The 19,067-nt window shown below is 39.4% G+C and overlaps 1 protein-coding gene across 1 annotated transcript in view; it reads left to right on the top strand.

Annotated features, from left to right (window-relative positions):
• Window positions 1-620: 620 nt before the first annotated feature.
• LOC150099851 (winged helix repair factor 1-like) overlaps window positions 621-19,067 on the top strand; it is a 182,496-nt gene continuing 164,049 nt past the window's right edge. The window contains exon 1 of the mRNA XM_090403997.1: window positions 621-725. The gene's annotated coding sequence lies outside the window, so the exon portion shown is untranslated. The remainder of the gene's footprint in view (window positions 726-19,067) is intronic.

Below are 19,067 nucleotides of genomic sequence, written 5' to 3'. Positions count from 1 at the left end.
GCTCTGTCTAGTTGCCATTTACTCTAAATATGATGTATTCCTATGCGGCAAGAATACTCGCTGTCGCCAGTTTTGTTTAATAAATTTACTATTTGTGAATTTATTTTGCAAATTTTGCTTACAGTTGGGTAAAGGATCAAACGAGAAAATCATCATAATCAAATATCTGACATGTATTCTCATGGGGTGCACAGTATATTAGGAGAGCACTACATGAAAAAATGACATCATTACTAACTTCCTGGCAACGATTTTCTTCTAAATTTATCCGGAAACTCGGGTTTTTTCCACAATGTAAAACCCATCTCCTAGGAGATGGGTTTTACATTATGGAAAATACTAAGAATATCGATCAGAACTTTCTCCACCTTTGCAACGAGTTGCCCTAGTTTGTACTACGCTACGTGCTTTAGCATACGCTAGTAGTCCCCGATACGTTTATAGTTACTATATTCGGCATGAAACTCTTTGATTCCGATCTTTGAGTTTCTTATTCGGTTTTAAAACAATGTGGGATTTAATATCCCCTTAATTTAAATAATGTTTTACATTGCCGAAATGAAGCCTATTGGCTCTTTACTTTAACTAACTTCTTTTTTTTTTTTTTTTTTGCATATAGTGGTTCTCGCGTTAACGGATATGACGTATTGTCGTAATTATAAATGACATAGGTGTGATTTAAAAATATTGATTCCATGAGATATTGGGGCGCAAAGTTATTATAGGTAAGTCGTGATTGAAAAGTGCGTCGTCGTTTCATACAAAAGAAATCGAGGAAGAGGAGAAATTTTCCTCAGCATGCTTTCTCAAATTAATATTTTCGATATTCAAATTTTTACCAATCTCAGACTTTTAAGCTAAGGAGTAACTGAAAACACACGCAAAACCTCTACTTTCATGTTAAAAAAATGCACAAAATGACCATTCCTGTCATCATAAAGTAACCACCTAAGTAAAAAGAAGATAAGCAATCAGTAATGTCATCCAGATAAAGCAAATAATGTGATACATTATGTAAGCCATGTGTTTTTGTTAGTATCTTTAGCTATTGGACGTAAGTAGCTGTCGTATCAATATTGCGTGTAAGAACTGGGTATCAAGAATAAATACAAAGAATTAGTAGTTACTTGACACATCAACTAAGACTATTATAACAGCATTTATCTTTCTCTTCAGATGTATGGTGTGATGTAGAGTAGAACTTTTTTTTAGTTTATCGACGAATTTCGTCTGATGTGAACCATAACTACCTTTCTGTCTGAAGTGACTTAAAAGTTCAGTGCTTTGTGTCTAGAGCAGATTTTTTCGTTTATTTAACCTTCAACACACCAACATATTATAAGCCTTTGAATGGAATTCACATTATCAACAAAAAAAAAAAAAAAGTTTAAAAATGGAACGGGAAATGTTCAGGAAATTCAGATTATTGAATAAGAAAGTACTAATGAACATGGGCGATTTTAATTATGGAAATATAAATTGATATAAGGACACTGCATCCCAGAGTGAGAAAAGTGAAGTTTAGTTCTATTACTGTGGGACAAAGATTATAATAGCGGTTTTGCCAATTTGGAATCTTGGATTTGATTCATTATAGCATTTGAGGATGTTGTGAGTTGGTTCTTTCTTTCATAGTTACATGATGATCTGTTGACACAAAACCTATTCTTCTAAATAGGTTTTGTGTCAACAAATCTGTTTCCACACAAGACCATGAGTGCTCTTGTGTGGAAATAGATTCCACCTCTTAACCCACCTTTATACAATTTATAAGGTGATTCTTCATTCTCTCCCTTCTTCTACATCAGTCCTATAAAATTCCTTTAGTAACTTGTATGTTTCTATCATATTCCCTATTTTTTATCCATCCATTAGCCAATTTTTGTAACTAGCAGAGTTTCATATCTTTTAAAGGAATAACTGTGGAATAACTATAAAATAACAGAATAACCAGAGTAAAAAACTTTAATGAAAAGCACAGATATTTCTACTGAAAATAACAGTACATTGTCAGCATGTAGAAACAAGCATTTCAAAGAACAGGAATACAGGTTAAATCCAACAGTCAGTTTACCAATTAAAAATGGTTACTGCATACTTAAAAAATAATATTAAGTGTGCAGTTCGTAAAGGTTTTTCATCTTCGTGACATAGCATCATGCAGAACTTGAGAGAATAGTGGGAATGGAGCCACTGATGGTGAGTGAGTATGAGGTGTATAAGAAATTTAATAAACTTGTTGTCAGGAAAGCCTTAGGGCTTGATGGTATATCACTGCATGTCTTGAGGGAATGTTCCAGGGAGTTAATAACAGCTTCAACTTACTTCATTAACTTAAGTCTTAGACTTGCCCAAGTCCCAAGGGAGTGGAAAGAAGACAATGGGTGATAAGACCAAGGCTTTAAATTACTGTTAGCCTAGAGTTGTGGTAAAGGTGTTAAAGAGGCTAGTGAGAACAAGAATTCAGAATTGGGTTGATGACAACATTCTCTTTGATGGACAGCATGGGAAGGAGGGTTGGTTTTAGCATTCTTCTTATTATAACTAGGTGACAGGTGCATTGGATAGAGGGGAGGCATACACTATGGTATATTTAGATTTTGCTCAAGCCTTTGATAGATTGCCACACGATGAGAGCTGGTAATTATTATTATTATGTGACACCTCCAGGGAGTCCAAAGACTCATCGAGGGAGAAATGCCAACACCATCGAACAATTGGATCCCTTCTAACTATTAACCACGCTCAAAGCTGCTTAACTTTTTGCGAGCCATTAGAAGCAGAGGCTCTACCAATCGACCAACCAATTAAACTGGAACAGATGGTAGTTGGATAGTAGATTAGTGAATTGCATTGGTGTGGAGGAATATCCCAGAAGAATTTCCATTGCTGTTTAATTTGTATGGAAATGATGTTGGAAAGGGCTTGAATTGTAGATAGATAGGCTGGTGATTATGACAAGCTTAGGAGACAACTTCGAGCTATAACATGGAACGAGGAGTTGAGCTATAAGGAAATAAATGCTGCATGGAAACTTACAAAGAAATACCTAATAGCATCAATGTACGAATGTATCCCAAAGGCCAAAAGGCTGAATGAGGTTGGTGTGAAATGGATGAATGTGGAGCTTAAGCATGAAATCTGGAAAAAGAAAGTCCTTTGGAGGAAGTACAAGATGAATAATGGTAATGAGTCACATGAAGAATATAAAGAGCAAGCCAGGAGAGTGACTCAGTTTGTAAGGAAAACAGAAGTAGAGTATGAGCAGAAATTGACAAATCAGGCTAAGAAAAACCCTAGAGAGTTTTTTGTGTGTGGCAAAATATGTGGCAGGTAGAAGGAAGAATAATCATGGAAAGATGAAGTTAAGGGATGAAAGTGGTAGAATGTTAACTGCTGCAGAAGACATTGTTGAGGTATTCAGTGATCAATTTATAAGTGTGTTTTATCCTGATCAGGGTGAAATCATGAGGAACTTGAGTGTAGAGGACATAGGAGAGGATAGCTTAATTGTGAGTGAGCAGGAGATATTTGAGGAAATAAATAACCTTGATGTTAATAATGCAGTAGTATTTAATGAAATATCACCACACATCTTAAGAGAATGTTCCAGGGAACTGGCAATAGCATTGGCATGCCTGTTTAACAAGAGTTTTGCAACAGCACAGGTTCCAAGGGAGTGGAAGGAGGATAAAATTGTTCCACTGCATAAAAGCGATGATAAGGCTGCAGCTTCAAATTATAGACCGGTCTATATATATGAAGTTGTAGTGAAGGTCCTGGAGAGATTGGTGAGAAGTACGATACAGAAATGGGTTGATAACAGCAGTATTCTCTGTCGTTATCAGCATGGGTTTGCTAAGGGGAGATTATGTTTCACTAACTTACTTATATACTGGTGACAAATATCTTGGACAGAGAAGATGCATATACAGTGGATTTTGCAAAGGGTTTTGAGTAAGAGAGGCTGTAAACGTTATGCGCTACTGATTTTATTAGTGTGGGGGATTTTTTTTGCCAAAACTTAATTACGAAATCATTATTATTAAGAACTTCTGGTTGCCATGGGATGAAGAGAATTAAGTGGTTTCGCTTAAAAGAGAAGAGTGTGAGGAATCGTTTTAGGGAGAGAGTGTTAGAGAGGATTTCAGATGGACTGGAAAATGTACAAGATTGGTGGAAACATAATTCAAAAGTAATCCTGAGCTGTGCAATCGAGGTGCTTGGTGAGACATCTTGAAAGATTAGAGAGCAGAAGGAGGGTTGGTGGTGGAATAATGATGTACAAGTGGCAGTGACAGCTAAGAGGAAGGTAAAGCAGAAGTGGGATGAGTCAAGAGTGGAAGAGGACAGAGAGGTGTACAAAGAGAGAAAGCAAGAAGCCAAGAGAGTTGTGGCACAGGCGAAGGCCATGGCATATCAAGATCTGTATGATCAATTAGAAACAAAGGAAGGACAGAGAAAAATTTACCAACTAGCGAAATGTAGAAATAAAGCAGCTAAGGACATCTTACATGTGAGGCAGATCAAAAATGCTGAAGGAAGAGTATTATGGAGGGATGTGGACATAAGAAACAGATGGAAAATATACTTTGAGGGACTTTTGAATGAGGAAAATGCAAGGACTCACAGAGGAGATGGGCAGCCTTCTGAGGGGATGGTGCAGAACATCAGTAGAATGGAAGTGACGGAGGCCATGAAGAGGATGAGGAATGGAAAAGCGGTGGGCCCCGACAGAATTCTAGTGGAGGCATGGAAGGCACTGGGGGAAGAGGGAATTGACCTGCTGTGGGACCTGTTCATGAAAGTTTGCCAACAGGAAAATATACCCGAGGAATGGAAGGAGAGTACTCTTGTTCCCATCTACAAGGGTAAAGGGGATGCACAAGACTGTAAAAATTACAGAGGAATAAAGTTGATGTCCCACACAATGAAGATCCTAGAACGGGTTCTTGATGGTAGATTGAGGGAGGAGGTGGAGATTGCAAAGGAACAATTTGGCTCTGGCTTCATGCCTGGTAGATCAACAACAGATGCTATCTTTGGGTTACGACAGATGATGGAAAAATATCGAGAGAAACAAAGGGAGCTACATCTGGTATTTATTGATCTGGAGAAAGCATACGATAGAGTGCCAAGGCAAGAAGTCTGGAGGTGTCTGAGGCAGAAGAAGGTGCCGCAGAAATATGTCAGGTTTGGTGCGAGAAATGTACAGAAATGTGAAGACAAGTGTTCGGACCTGTTTGGGACAGACAGAAAGTTTTCAAGTAACAGTTGGCTTGCATCAAGGGTCAGCATTAAGTCCGTTTCTGTTTAATATTGTGATGGAGGTGGTAACAGAGGAGGTGAGAGAAGATGCACCTTGGACAATGTTGTATGCAGATGACATCTTGCTGTGTGTAGATTCAAGAGAAGAAGCGGAAACTAAACTGGAAAGATGGAGAAAAGTACTGGAAGAGAGAGGTATGAGACTGAGCAGAAGTAAGACAGAGTACATGTGTTGCGCAGTGGGCGGTGGCCAGGAGACAGATCTGGAGCTGGAAGGAAATGTCATCAAGAAGGTGAGAGACTTTAGATACTTAGGTTCAACAGTGGAAGAAGATGGAGGAGCTGAGAAGGAAGTGGGATGCAGGATACAAGCAGGTTGGAGGAACTGGAGGGAGTGGCTGGAGTGTTATGCGATAAGAGGGTACCGATCAATCTGAAAGGCAAAATGTATAGGACAGTAGTGAGGCCAGCTATGACATATGCTATAGAAACTGTGGCCCTGAGGAAAAATAACATCAGCAGGATGGAAGTAGCAGAAATGAGAATGCTTAGGTGGATGTGCGGTGTGACCAGAAAGAATCATCTGAGAAATGACTATGTCAGGGGAACAGTGAAAGTTACGAACTTAGGAGCGAAAATACAGGAGGCAAGGTTGAGATGGTTTGGTCATGTGATGAGGAGGGAGGACGAATATGTGGGAAGAAGGGTCATGCAGATGGATGTGCAATGAAGGCAGAAGCGTGGGCGGCCAAAGAAGAGATGTAGGGAGCTGGTAGAAGAGGACTTGAAGATGAAGAACTTGGATGTGGTGACAGCCCAAGACAGGAAGGTGTGGAGGAGACTCATAACAAACAGTGACCCCACTTAAGTGGGAAAAGCTGTAGAAGAAGATTATTATTAGACTTAGTAACCTGCAAAAAATGGCAGCGGATTGTCATTCCATGACTTTAATTTAGATTTCAGTCATTTCGTTAACTGTGAGGTCTGTTATATGTGTTCTTTCGATTATATAAATGATTTGTGGATATTTGGTGAGTGGAAGGAGGAGTGTGTGCAAAGTGGAAGGAGGGTGTGTGCAAAGTGTGACCTGAACGAGGAATTGATGAATGCAAATATGAAATTGATGACAGAAAGTGTTAGTAGCGAAATTGTCGCAGGGAAAATGAGTGCACGTTTGAAAGAGAAGGATGGTGAGAAAGAGAGGCGAAAAAATGTTAAAAAATCAGTAAAAAAGAAAAAGAGCGATTTGAAAACCGTAACGGGGTTAAAAGGGACAAAAGTGAGGTGAGAGTGGCGGAAGGAAATGAAATTGAGAGAACAAATGAAACTAGAAATGGCGTGACACAGAAATCGAAAGTAAAAAAAACTGAAAGAATGGATGATAGCAAAAAAAGAATGAATGATAGCGAAAGTTTGATGTATGTTGGACTGAAAGTACAGAAACAAAGAAAGATGAATGAGTGTGAAAATGGGAAGAATGATAGCGAAAGTTGGATGCATGTTGGACCAAAAGTACGGAAACAAAGAAGGAGGAATGAGAGTGAAAGTGAGAAGAGGGGGATCGAGAGTTAGAAAGTTAGAAAGACTGAATGATAGAGAGAATGTGTCGCGAGATTCGGAAGTTGAAATGGATTAGATGAGGCAAGAAATGAAATGGATGTGGAATGAAATTAAGAAAATTCGGGTAAAAACTATTAAAATAAATAATGACGGCATGAAAGAGTTAACGAAAGATGAGCGAGTGGCGTTGTATGGCGACTCCATTATTAAAGGTGTGCTGGTGGATAAAATGCACAAGGTTTGTTTTCCAGGTGCTAAAATGAGTAGAGTGATTGAGGCATTGGATATGAGGCAGGAGCAAGCAAAAGAGTTAATAGTATTAATAGGTACGAATGATTTGAGAGAGGACAAAGAATGTGTCAGAATGGATATCAGGATGCTGCTTAGAAGGATATAAGAGAATAGTGTGACAGGAAGAGTAGTTAGCATGTTGCCTAGGTATGACTGTGGTGAAATGAGGCGGAGAGCAAGGATTATGAATGATATGCTGGCTGAAATGTGTGAGGAGACGGGAGTACAGTTTGTTAATGTGTGGAATGAGTTTGAGGGACGAAGTGAGCTGTATGGGAGTGATGGACTGCATTTGAGTGGTTATGATGTGAGTCGCTTGTAGAGACTGCTGCTGGAAGGTAGAGAATGAATCAGATCGAGTGGGAAGTGATGTGGAAGAGCAGGAGAGTAAGACAAGAAGATTGAAGAGGTGGTTATGAATGGGGAAGTGAGTGGTATGAGTATAGAAAATGAGAGAATGGGTGTGCAAGAGGAGCAGGGAAACGGAGAGGCTCAGGGGGGACAGCAGTACACAGCATGAGAAAGGTGGATGCTCCAAGAGGAGGTGAGCATGTGTAGGCAGGAACGGAATAGGATGACCAGATATCAAAAGGAAACAGTTGGAATTGATAAGGGTTTTAAAATGAAGAAGCAGAAAGGGAAATGGCCCCAGTTGAGCATGGAGAGATCACATCGAGTGAGTGGTATCAATGGAACTAGCTGTAGATCCAGAAATGAGCTGTTGTGTTCGTATACAAATGCTAGAAGTATAAGAAACAAGGCAGATGAAATGGTTGCACTAATTGCGTCTGTTCACCCAAAAATTGTCGGAATAAGTGAGACATGGTTAGATGAGGACGACATCCTGAGAGGAATAGAGATGGAAAGGTATGATGTGTTTCGTGAGGATAGAAGGGGTAAAAAGGGAGGAGGAGGAGTGCTATTGATGATAGAGAAAGAGTTATGTCCATGCAAGGTAGAGATGCAAGAGAGAAATAGGGCCAGTGGTTTTGAGGCAGTATGGTGTGAGATAGAGGTGAATGGAATCAAATACTTCGTGGAATGTTGTTATAGACCATGTAATGTGGATGGTGGTGATAATGAAATGTACAATCAAATTAGCCAAGTAAATAAGAAAAGGGTGATCATTATGGGTGATTTTAAATATGGCAATATAGACTGGAATGATGAGATAGCAACTGGAAGTAAAGAAAATGAGTTTCTTGAGTTTTTGAGTGATAACTACCTCAGACAGTATGTAACAGAGGACACACGAGGATTGAGGGTCTTGGATTTGGTGATCTCATCAGAGGATGTAATTATAAATGAGGTGTCAAATCATCCACCAATTGGTGCGAGTGACCATGAGGTGATTACCTGGGTGGTTGCCTGCAGTGCGAGGACCTCTGTGAGAAAAGGGTATATGTGGAACTACAATGGGGGTGATTATGAAGGGTTCAGGAGACAGCTTGTGGGTGTAGCGTGGAATGAGGAGTTAGCTGGAAAAGAGATCAATGCAGCTTGGAGGATTTGCATGGAGGGTGACTTGGTTGGTAAGGGTAGCTAAAGAGAGGTATGAACAACAGTTGGCTAATGAAGCCATAAAGAATCCTAAGAAATTCTTTCGACATGTAGCCAGCAAAAGAAAGAATAATTATGGAAGGATGACATTGATTGGAGAAAATGGTATAAACACAGCTGATGCAGAATGTGTGGTGGAGATACTTAATGAAGAGTTCATAAAGATCTTTCAATCTTGTGAATGTGACTTAATGGAGGGATTGAGTGCAATTGATGATGGGGAGGAGAGACTGACTGTAGGTGAGCAAGAGGTGTATGGGGAGTTGAGTAAACTAGATGTTAATAAGGCTGTGGGACTTGATAATATATCACCACGTATTCTGAAAGAATGTGCCAGGGAGTGATAACTAGGATCCAGATTTGGGTTGATAGCAATGGTATTATCTTTGATGGACAGCATGGATTTGCTAAAGGGAGGTCATGTTTTAGTAATCTACTTACTTATTACAATAAAGTGACTGCTTCCTTGGACAGAGGAAAAGGATACACAGTAATATACTTGGATTTCATAAAGGCTTTTGATAGAGTACCTCATGATAGGTTGACAGTCAAACTAGAGCAGATGGGGTTGGATATTAGATTGGTGCATTGGATTGGAGACTGGCTATCTGATAGATATCACCAAGTTGTGTATGGGGGAGTGATATCCAGGAAATGGAAAGTCACCAGTGGAGTGCCTCAGGGGTCTGTTTTAGGTCCATTACTGTTTAACTTGTATATTAATGATATAGGTGAAGATTTGGATGGAGATATTCAGTTGTTTGCAGATGATGCAAAGTTGGGACGAACCATGAAGTGTAGTGAAGATGTAGTGGCCTTACAGGAAGACTTGAATAGATTGAGTGATTGGGCACAGAAATGGGGATGCGAATTCAATGTTGCAAAATGTAAGGTTTTAAAATTTGGAAAACACAGATGGGATGCAGAATTTATGCTTGGTGAGAATATATTGTTGGAGGTAGAGGAAATAAAAGATCTGGGGGTGATAGTGGATAAGGATCTAAAATTTACGGGATGCATCCCAAAAATTGTGAAGACAACACAAAGGCTTCTGTGAATGATGCGGAGGACACTGATGTGTAGAAGTAGGGAGATTCTTGTTCCGTTGTATAAGGCTTTGATTAGGCCACACATGGACTATTGTGCCCAGATTTGGTCACCGGGTTTTCAGAAGGATGAAGAGATGTTGGAAAGGGTCCAAAGGAGACTGACTAAGGTAGTTTCTGACCTCTGGAATGTCGAGTATGAGGAAAGATTGAGAAGATGTAATTTGCACAGTCAGGCTGATGTTAATGCCTTACAAGAGGACTTGAATAGATTGCATGAATTGGCAGGTAAGTGGAACTGTCAGTTCAGTGTTACCAAGTGTAAGGGTTTGAGATTTGGTAAGGAACGATGGGATGCCAAGTATACACTTGGTGGGGAAACTTTAACAGAAGTAGAGGAGATGAGAGATCTAGGTGTGATGGTGGACAAGGATCTGAAATTCAGGGCCACATTGCACAAGTTGTAGAAGAAAGTTATACTAGAAAGTAGGCTGAGGTGGTTTGGACATGTTGAGAGGAAGGGTGAGGAGTGTGTTGGTAAACGAGTGGAATATATGGAGTTGGAGGGAAGGAGGAAAAGAGGCAGGCCCAAGCTCAGGTGGAGGGATAAGATGACAGAGGATCTTAGGGAGAAAGGATGGAGTCCGAAGGATGCCCTGGACCGGAGAACTTGGAAGAGGAAGGTTAAAGATTGGTGCGCCGACCCAGTTTAACATGGGATAAGGCAGAGTGAAAGAAGAAGAAGATTGCACAAGTTGTGAAGACATCACATTGAATAATGCAATGATGCAGAGAACCCTGACATGCAGGAATAGAGAGGTTATGATTCCATTGTATCAGGCCTCATATGGATTATTCTGCACAGATTTGGTCGCCGGGTTTTCATGGTGACGAGGAAATGTTGGAAAGGGTATAGAGAAGATTCACAAAGGTAGTCAGTTGTCTTTGGAATGTGGAGTACGAAGACAGATTGAGGGAATGTAAGTTTGCAGAGCCTTGTGAATAGGAGGAAGAGGGGGGGGGGCGATACGATTGAGACATATAAACTGGTCAGGGGTTATTATCAGGTAGATATGGAAGAGATTTTTAATAGAATTGGAAAGGGAAGTAGAACAAGAGGCCATTGCTGAAAACTGTATAAGGAGGGTGTGAGCAAAGGAGTGAGAAGCAGGTTCTTTGCATGGAGGGTGGTTGGTGAGTGGAATGCATTGCCTGAGTGTGTTGTGGATGTGGACACATCGAATCAGTTTAAGACTAGGTTGGATAAGCATTGTGTGGAATAGTGATTACCTCCCATGATGAGTCTCTGACTCCATGTAGGTCGGATGTTGATGATGATAATAATAATAATAATAATTGTAATATATGTAATATACAGTTGTTTGCAGATGATGCAAAGTTCAGAAGAACTATGAGGAGTACAGTGGATGTTAAGCCTTGAAAGAAGATTCGAATATACATTCTGAATGGGCAAATGATATGAGCTAAAAGTTCAACATGGCAAAATGCAAGGTTTTAAAGTTATTGTTGATAGTGATGTTTTCTCCCTGGTGAAGGACACAGTGCACAGAGGATTTGAAATTGGAATTGCTCATCATTTATTCTTGAGCAGGATAAAATTGAATTTCATATTGAAAAGAAGAACATTGTTATCATTATTATTATTGTTATTATGCAGGTTTCCATGGAGTCAAAAGATTGTGGGAGGGCCTCCCTAGGAAACACAAAGCCTATCATACCACTCATTGCTGTCCCTGCTCTTGCCACTCTATCAGGAAATGCATTCCACTGTTCAACCATCTTTCATGCAAAGAAACTACTCATCACCCTCTTCTTCACAGCATCCTTTTGCAACTTCCATCAATGGCCCCTTGTCATCGCTCCTTCCTGTTTTTTCACCAAGCAAAAGAACTCCCTAGTGTCAACACTGTAACTACCTCTCAACAGTTTAAAAATCTCAATCATATCACCTCTACTTCTATCTACCAAACTCTGCAGTTCACATTCCCTCAGCTGATCCATATAACTAACATTGTACAATCCTGAAACTATCTTTATCTGCCTCTGTACCCTTTCAATAGTTAATTTATCCTGATGAAATCCTGGGGACTAAATTTGAGAAGAATAAGTGTGGTCTGATCAGGGTCTTATACTATGGAATGATAACTCTTATCTCTGCAGGTCAGTGTCCTTCTCAGTATTGCAGAAATCCTCTGTGTTACCTTCACCACCTTTACAATATGTTCTCTGAATTTCAGTTTTCTATCAAACATCACCCCCAGATCTCATCTTCCCTATTTCCTCCAGTATACCTCCTCTAACCGAGTATGCAACCTCCCATCGATGTATCAAAAACTTCAAGAATTTACATTTTGTTGCATTAAACCGACACCCTTATTCATTCTCCCATCTATCTAGTTTATCCAAATCCTGTTGCAGGGCTGCTGCACCTGCACTGTAAGAAACACGTAAGAAAGTTTTAAAGTGAATAAAAATTGAACAGCTCTCAAATGTGAAATTTGGACTAAAATACACATTATTCAATGTGTATTTTAGTCCAAATAGTTCCTGTTCCCATAGTTTAGGAACAGGAACCAAACCTTGGAGATTCACTGGCAAGCCCAGAAGAAAACATTGATTGATTCAGCCAAAGAGGCATGTGGTGAGGTTGTCTGCGAAGATAGAAAAAACAGAACTCCGTGGTGGGCACAGGTTAAAGAGGCAGTGAAGGAAAAAAAGATAGCATATCAAAAAGTTCCTGACAAATAAGTCAGCTTGTGCTCTTTGAGAATACAGAGACAAATGTAAGAAAGCTAAAAACTGTGTAAAACTAGCTAAACAAAAGTCATGGGAAGACTTCGGTAATAACATAGAAAATAAATATCAAGAAGGTGGCCAGATATTCTGGGGGTTGTTGAAGAAGCTCGGAATTGGAGGAAAGAGTGCTATAAAAGGAATTAAAGATGATAAAGATGACATCAAAACTGGAGAAAAAGATATCCTTGAACTATTGAGTAATTACTTTGGAAAAGTGCTAAATGAAATGAAACTAGCACTGATGACAGCACAGTGATAAAAAAACACTGACTATTTCATGCAATCAGGAATACCCATCCATACTTGAAGTAGAATAAGCCATCGAAAGTCTGAAATGTGGAAAGGCAGTTGGAGAAGATGATATTTGATCAGAAATGGTCAAGTATGGAGGTAGAAAATTCTTACAGTGGCTGCACTGCATAGTTCAGAGAGCCTGGACAGACGGACGAATTCCGGATGATTGGAGTGGAGCTCTCATTGTACCCATATATAAAAAGGGAAATAAAACCGAATGTGAGAATTACAGAGGTATTTCTCTACTGAGTGTTCCTGGTAAGATTTATGCAAGTATACTTGAGAAACGGTTGAGAAGGATTGTGGAAGAAAAGCTTGGTAAAGAACAAGCTGGATTCAGGCCAAATAGAGTCTGTCAGGATCAGAATTTAACTTTACGATAAATAGTTTACGAGAAATCATGGGAATATAACAAAGAGCTGCATTTAAGTTTTGTAGATCTGGAAAAATATTTCAAGGTGCGAAGAGAGAAGCTATTCAAAATGCAGCACTTGTATGGTATCAGTAGGACATTATATGAAGCAATACTTAGTCTTTATTTGAGTTGTAAATCAGAGTTGGAATTGAAGGAAGTACAGGAAGATGGTTTAATGTTACATCTGGTGTCAGACAAGGATGTACATTATCCCCTCTGTTATTCATTATCTATATGGATCACATTATGAAGGAAAGTGGTATTAAACCTGATATCAAAATTGCAGATGTTAATGTCAGTTCTTTGCTTTGATGATGCTATTCTTCTAAATACGAAGGTGGTCTGAAAAGTTCTCAACCATAGATGGCAACACTATTGCTTAAATAATACTTTAATAGATATCTCCGATATTTCGGCAATGTCTCATTGCCATTTTCTATAGGAACTTACAAAAGGCAGGAGCACAACAAGCTCTAACAATATAGTAACTGGAAATGAAGATATGAAGCTATCTTTCTCCTAGAAGTCCTGATGGTGCTCTCTGGGGGGCAAAGTAGGCATTCTTGGCCGTTGGGCTGAAGGTCTGCTGATGTATGCCTCCCAAATCTGGGGCAGTCGCATACAACCAAATTTGTTGAGGTTTGGAGAGTTTCTTAGGGCAGAGGCTGATTCCACAAATAATCTTTCGAATTTATATTTGCTCCGGTGTATTATTTTTGCTTTCTTCCACTGTATTCTGTGGCGAGTATCCAGAGCATGGTCTGCAAGACCAGAATGGCTATATTTGTAAAACCGGATGTAGTCCTTGTGTTCAGAAATTCTGATATTCGCTGTCCTGCCTGTTTGGCCAAAGTACGACAGTTTACAACTGCAAGGGACCTGGTATACACCTAGTAGGTCTAGGGGAAGTGGTTGGTCTTTGGTAGAGAGGATAAGGGATGTCAATTTTCTGTAAGGCCTGTAACAGGAGGTGAGGTCATGTTTTTTTAGAATTTTGGTAATTTTTTCCGAGATACCTCGGATGTAGGGAATGATGATGGATTTAGTGTAATCTTTTTTGTGGAGGGGGGGAGGAGGGGGGCTGTGGTTTGTAGGTTTTAATATTTTTTGGATTTTTTTGGGGGGGGTAGCCATTGGCTGAGAAAGTGTTTAAGATGTGATTTAGTACTTACCTCCCTATCAATTACAATCCCACCAACTCACAAATTAGAAAACTTCACAGCCTCCTTAAGAAAGTCACTTCTTGGCCTGTAGAAGTTACCAACAGATTAAAACCATTTAACTCTATACCCCCCCGTATTTACGGACTCCCAAAAATACATAAAAAAAAAAAATGTGCCATTACGTCCCATAGTGGATGGCATTGATTCCCCCACATACAAACTAGCTAAATATTTAGCCAAAGAGCTCACACACTATACTGGCAACACACCATCACACATAAAAAACTCAGCCCACTTCAAAGCCAGCATAGAAAACCTTACACTCCAACATAATGACATAATGGTCAGCTTCGACGTCTCCTCCTTATTCACCAATGTCCCACTCAAGGAAACTTTAGAGCTAATCCAAGCTAAATTTTCTCCCGATATCTCAGCCCTATTTCAGTTCACAATGAACTCAGGCTATTTCGTTTGTCAGGGAAAATTCTACAAACAAATAGAGGGGACAGCCATGGGCTCACCACTCTCCCCACCCTTAGCCAATTTCTTTATGGAGACCTTTGAGGAAAAAGCCTTAGCTTCTGCCCCACAAAAACCAACCATATGGCTTCGCTACGTTGATGATGTGTTCGCTATTTGGCCACATGGCTCTGAAACACTCCTCTCCTTCCTCACACACTTATAACAACCAACACGCCAGAATCAAGTTCACCCTGGAAAAAGAGGAAAACAACTGCCTCCCCTTCCTAGACACACTAGTCACCTGCCAGCCTGATGGAACTTTGGTTTTCTCAGTTTACAGAAAACCCACCCATACAGGCAGATACATCCACCAACACTCTCACCCCCCCCCCCCCTCACAACAATATGGAGTGGTAAAAACACTATACAACAGGGCTAAACTAATCTGTTCTAACGACATAGCCCTTAACACTGAACTAAATCACATCTTAAACACTTTCTCAGCCAATGGCTACCCCCCCCCCCCCAAAAAATCCAAAAAATATTAAAACCTACAAACCACAGCCCCCCCTCCACAAAAAAGATTACTCTAAATCCATCATCATTCCCTACATCCGAGGTATCTCGGAAAAAATTACCAAAATTCTAAAAAAACATGACCTCACCTCCTGTTACAGGCCTTACAGAAAATTGGCATCCCTTATCCGCTCTACCAAAGACCAACCACTTCCCCTAGACCTACTTGGTGTATACCAGGTCCCTTGCAGTTGTAAACTATCGTACTTTGGCCAAACAGGCGGGGCAGCGAATATCAGAATTTCTGAACACAAGGACTACATCCGGTTTTACAAATATAGCCATTCTGGTCTTGCAGACCATGCTCTGGATACTCGCCACAGAATACAGTGGAAGAAAGCAAAAATAATACACCGGAGCAAATATAAATTCGAAAGATTATTTGTGGAATCAGCCTCTGCCCTAAGAAACTCTCCAAACCTCAACAAATTTGGTTGTATGCGACTGCCCCAGATTTGGGAGGCATACATCAGCAGACCTTCAGCCCAACGGCCAAGAATGCCTACTTAGCCCACCAGAGGGCACCATCAGGACTTCTAGGAGAAAGATAGCTTCATATCTTCATTTCCAGTTACTATATTGTTAGAGCTTGTTGTGCTCCTGCCTTTTGTAAGTTCCTATAGAAAATGGCAATGAGACATTGCCGAAATATCGGAGATATCTATTAAAGTATTATTTAATTTATATTCGGATCTACGTTGTTTCAATTCCCTAAGTTATTTAGAAATGCATAACCAACGTATAAGCCTATCTACGAGAAGGCAACACTATTGGCAAGAATTTTTTTTTTTTTCTAAGTTAGTACATCTGTCATAAGAATCCATGTGAAATTGCAAGTCATTCTATGAAGTAGTTTGTTTCATGGCGCTGTCTAAATGAAAAGTGTTGTCTGTATCTTGAAATGGATAAAACTGAGTATCGTGTGGTTATAAAATTCTTTTTAAAAGAATGTTTAAACCAAAAGAAATTCATTCGAAGTTCATAAAAGTTTATGTTCACTCTTCTCCTTCGTTAATTAAGAAACAATTAAGAAATGGGCTGCCGAGTTTAAATGTGGCCTTACAGCCTTGAATATGATCCACGTGAAGGACATCCAAAAAGTGTAACAACACCAGAAATCATTGGTCAAGTGCACGATATTGTATTGGATGACTGGCGAGTCAGAGTGCATGAAATTGCTGAGACTATAGGCATTTCAAAAGAACGTGTAGGATATTTTTTGCATGAAGAATTGCAAATGAAAAAGCTTTGTTCAGGAAGGATGGGACGCTGATCAAAAATGCACTTGCATGAAAATCTCTGAACAGCGCTTGGAGCATTTTAACAAGAATAAAACTGTTTTGTGCAACTATTTATTACTATGGATGAGACTTGGATTCACCATTACACACCAGAATCCAAACAGCAGTCATAACAGTGAACAGAAACCGGTTGTTCAGTGCCAAAGAAGGCAAGGTCGGTTCCATCAGCAGGATAGGTTATGGCATCAGTGTTTTGGGATGCTAAAGGCATTTTGTTTATTAATTATCTTGAAAATGGTAAAACAATAAGCTGGGAATATTATTCCAATCTTTTAACCAGACTAGATGTAAAAATTCGTGAGAAAAGATCCGTTTGCAGATATATAAAATCATTTTTCATCAGGACAATGCACTTATCCACAAAGGTGTTTTGGCAGTGGAAAATGAAGGGATCTGCACTGTGAATATTTGGAACATCCACTGTTTTCCTCAGATTTGGCTTCCTCTGACTTCTATCTCTTCCCAAAACTAAAACTCTTCCTCGCTGGGCAGCATTTTTCTTTAAATCAAGAGGTGATTGCAGCTGTATAGAAGTATTTTGCAGATCAGTAAGATCTGCAAAATACCCCAGAGAACCACTACAGGAATGGGATAATGGTATTGGAGCATCACTGTAATAAATGTATTAGTCTTAAGGGAGATTGTATTGAAAATTAAAAATAATTTTGAAATAATAAATTCATTTTTTAATTGTTATATCGAGAACTTATCAGTCCACTCTCATAAATCCAATACAAGTCTGCAAGATTCCCTGACTAAATTGAATAACTGTTGTAATAGGTATGGTATAAAGGTCAGCAGTAACAAGACACTGAAAATAGACCGAAGCATTGAAAATGTCAGCTGCAGTGTGAATGGCAAACCTATAGAACAAGTAAAACATTTCAGTTACTTAGGGACAGTTTTTAGTGAAGATGGTAAATTAAATATGGAAATAGACAACAGAATCCTTTTGTTGCTGGTATGTAGGAAGTCAGCTGAATAAATTTAGATGGAATAAGAGAGAAATTAGTCAAAACACACTAAATTAGCTATATACAAGACAGTGTTCAAACCAATTTTAACTTATGGACCTGAGAGCTGGGTGAGAAGTAAAACACTTGATCAAAGACTAGACCACAGATATGAAAGTCCTGAGAAAGATTAGAGGCATGAACAGATGGCATCAATAGCAATATCATATTAAAAAGGAGGATATTAGGAAAGAACTTGTCATTGTTGGCATCCAGAATGTGTTAGCAGAGCTAATCTCTGGTGGTATGGTCACTTAAATAGACTGGGAGAGGAAAGATTAGCAAAACAAGTGTTCTTTGCCAGGGCTGCAGGAAAAAGACCCAGAGGAAGGCCAAGATATAGCTCAGTTGATATGGTAAAAAGTGCCTTAGAAGATAGAAATATAAGATCTGATAATCTTGGCTTGACAGATAATAGATTGATTTGGAGGGAAATTGTAGATAAGAAGTTAGTAATGATGTAAATTTTTTATGTAGTACTATCATATCCTGTACATGTCAGGAATTTGATGACAATGAACTGTGGAAGTTAACAAACAAGAAAATAATTTTTTCTTGGATACCTTACTCTTTGCAGATAACCAAGTGATATGATATGCCAATCTCTCTCTCTCTCTCTCTCTCTCTCAAAAAAAAAAAAAAAAAAAAAACCTCTGGCACTAAATGTGCCAGAGGTTTTTGCTCATCTCTGAACTAAAATAGGAATACACACTAAAACAATCAAACAAGTCAACAATTTTAGTTATTTGGTGTAAATTAATTTATAATTTATATTGTTGGAGGTTAATTTATAACTTATATTGTTGGAGGTAGAGGAAATAATAGATCTAGGGGTGATAGTGGATAAGGATCTAAAATTTAGGGGACACATCGCCAAAATTGTGAAGACAACACAAAGGCTTCTGGGAATGATGCGGAGGACACTGATGTGTAGAAGTAGGGAGATTCTTGTTCCGTTGTATAAGGCATTGATTAGGCCACACATGGACTATTGTGCCCAGATTTGGTCACTGGATTTTCAGAAGGATGAAGAGATGTTGGAACTGACTAAGGTAGTTTCTGACCTCTGGAATGTTGAGTATGAGGAAAGATTGAGAAGATGTAATTTGCAGAGTCTGGTGGAGAGGAGGAAGAGGGGAGATATGATAGAGACCTACAAGTTGGTAAGGGGTTGTTATAAGATCAATGGTGGAGAAGTTATACAGAGAATAGTGGGAGATCAGGGGAGAACCAGAGGTCATCCCTGGAAACTGTATAAAGAAGGTGTGAGTAGGGGAGTGAGAGGCAGGTTTTTTTCATGC

The sequence above is a fragment of the Typopeltis vanoorti genome, chromosome 14 (genome assembly GCF_054136105.1).
Source record: "Typopeltis vanoorti isolate ZY-2024b chromosome 14, IOZ_Tvanoo_1.0, whole genome shotgun sequence".
Classification (NCBI taxonomy): domain Eukaryota; kingdom Metazoa; phylum Arthropoda; class Arachnida; order Uropygi; family Thelyphonidae; genus Typopeltis; species Typopeltis vanoorti.
Note: the sequence above shows the minus strand (reverse complement) of the source record. Positions and strands in the feature narration are given on the sequence as shown.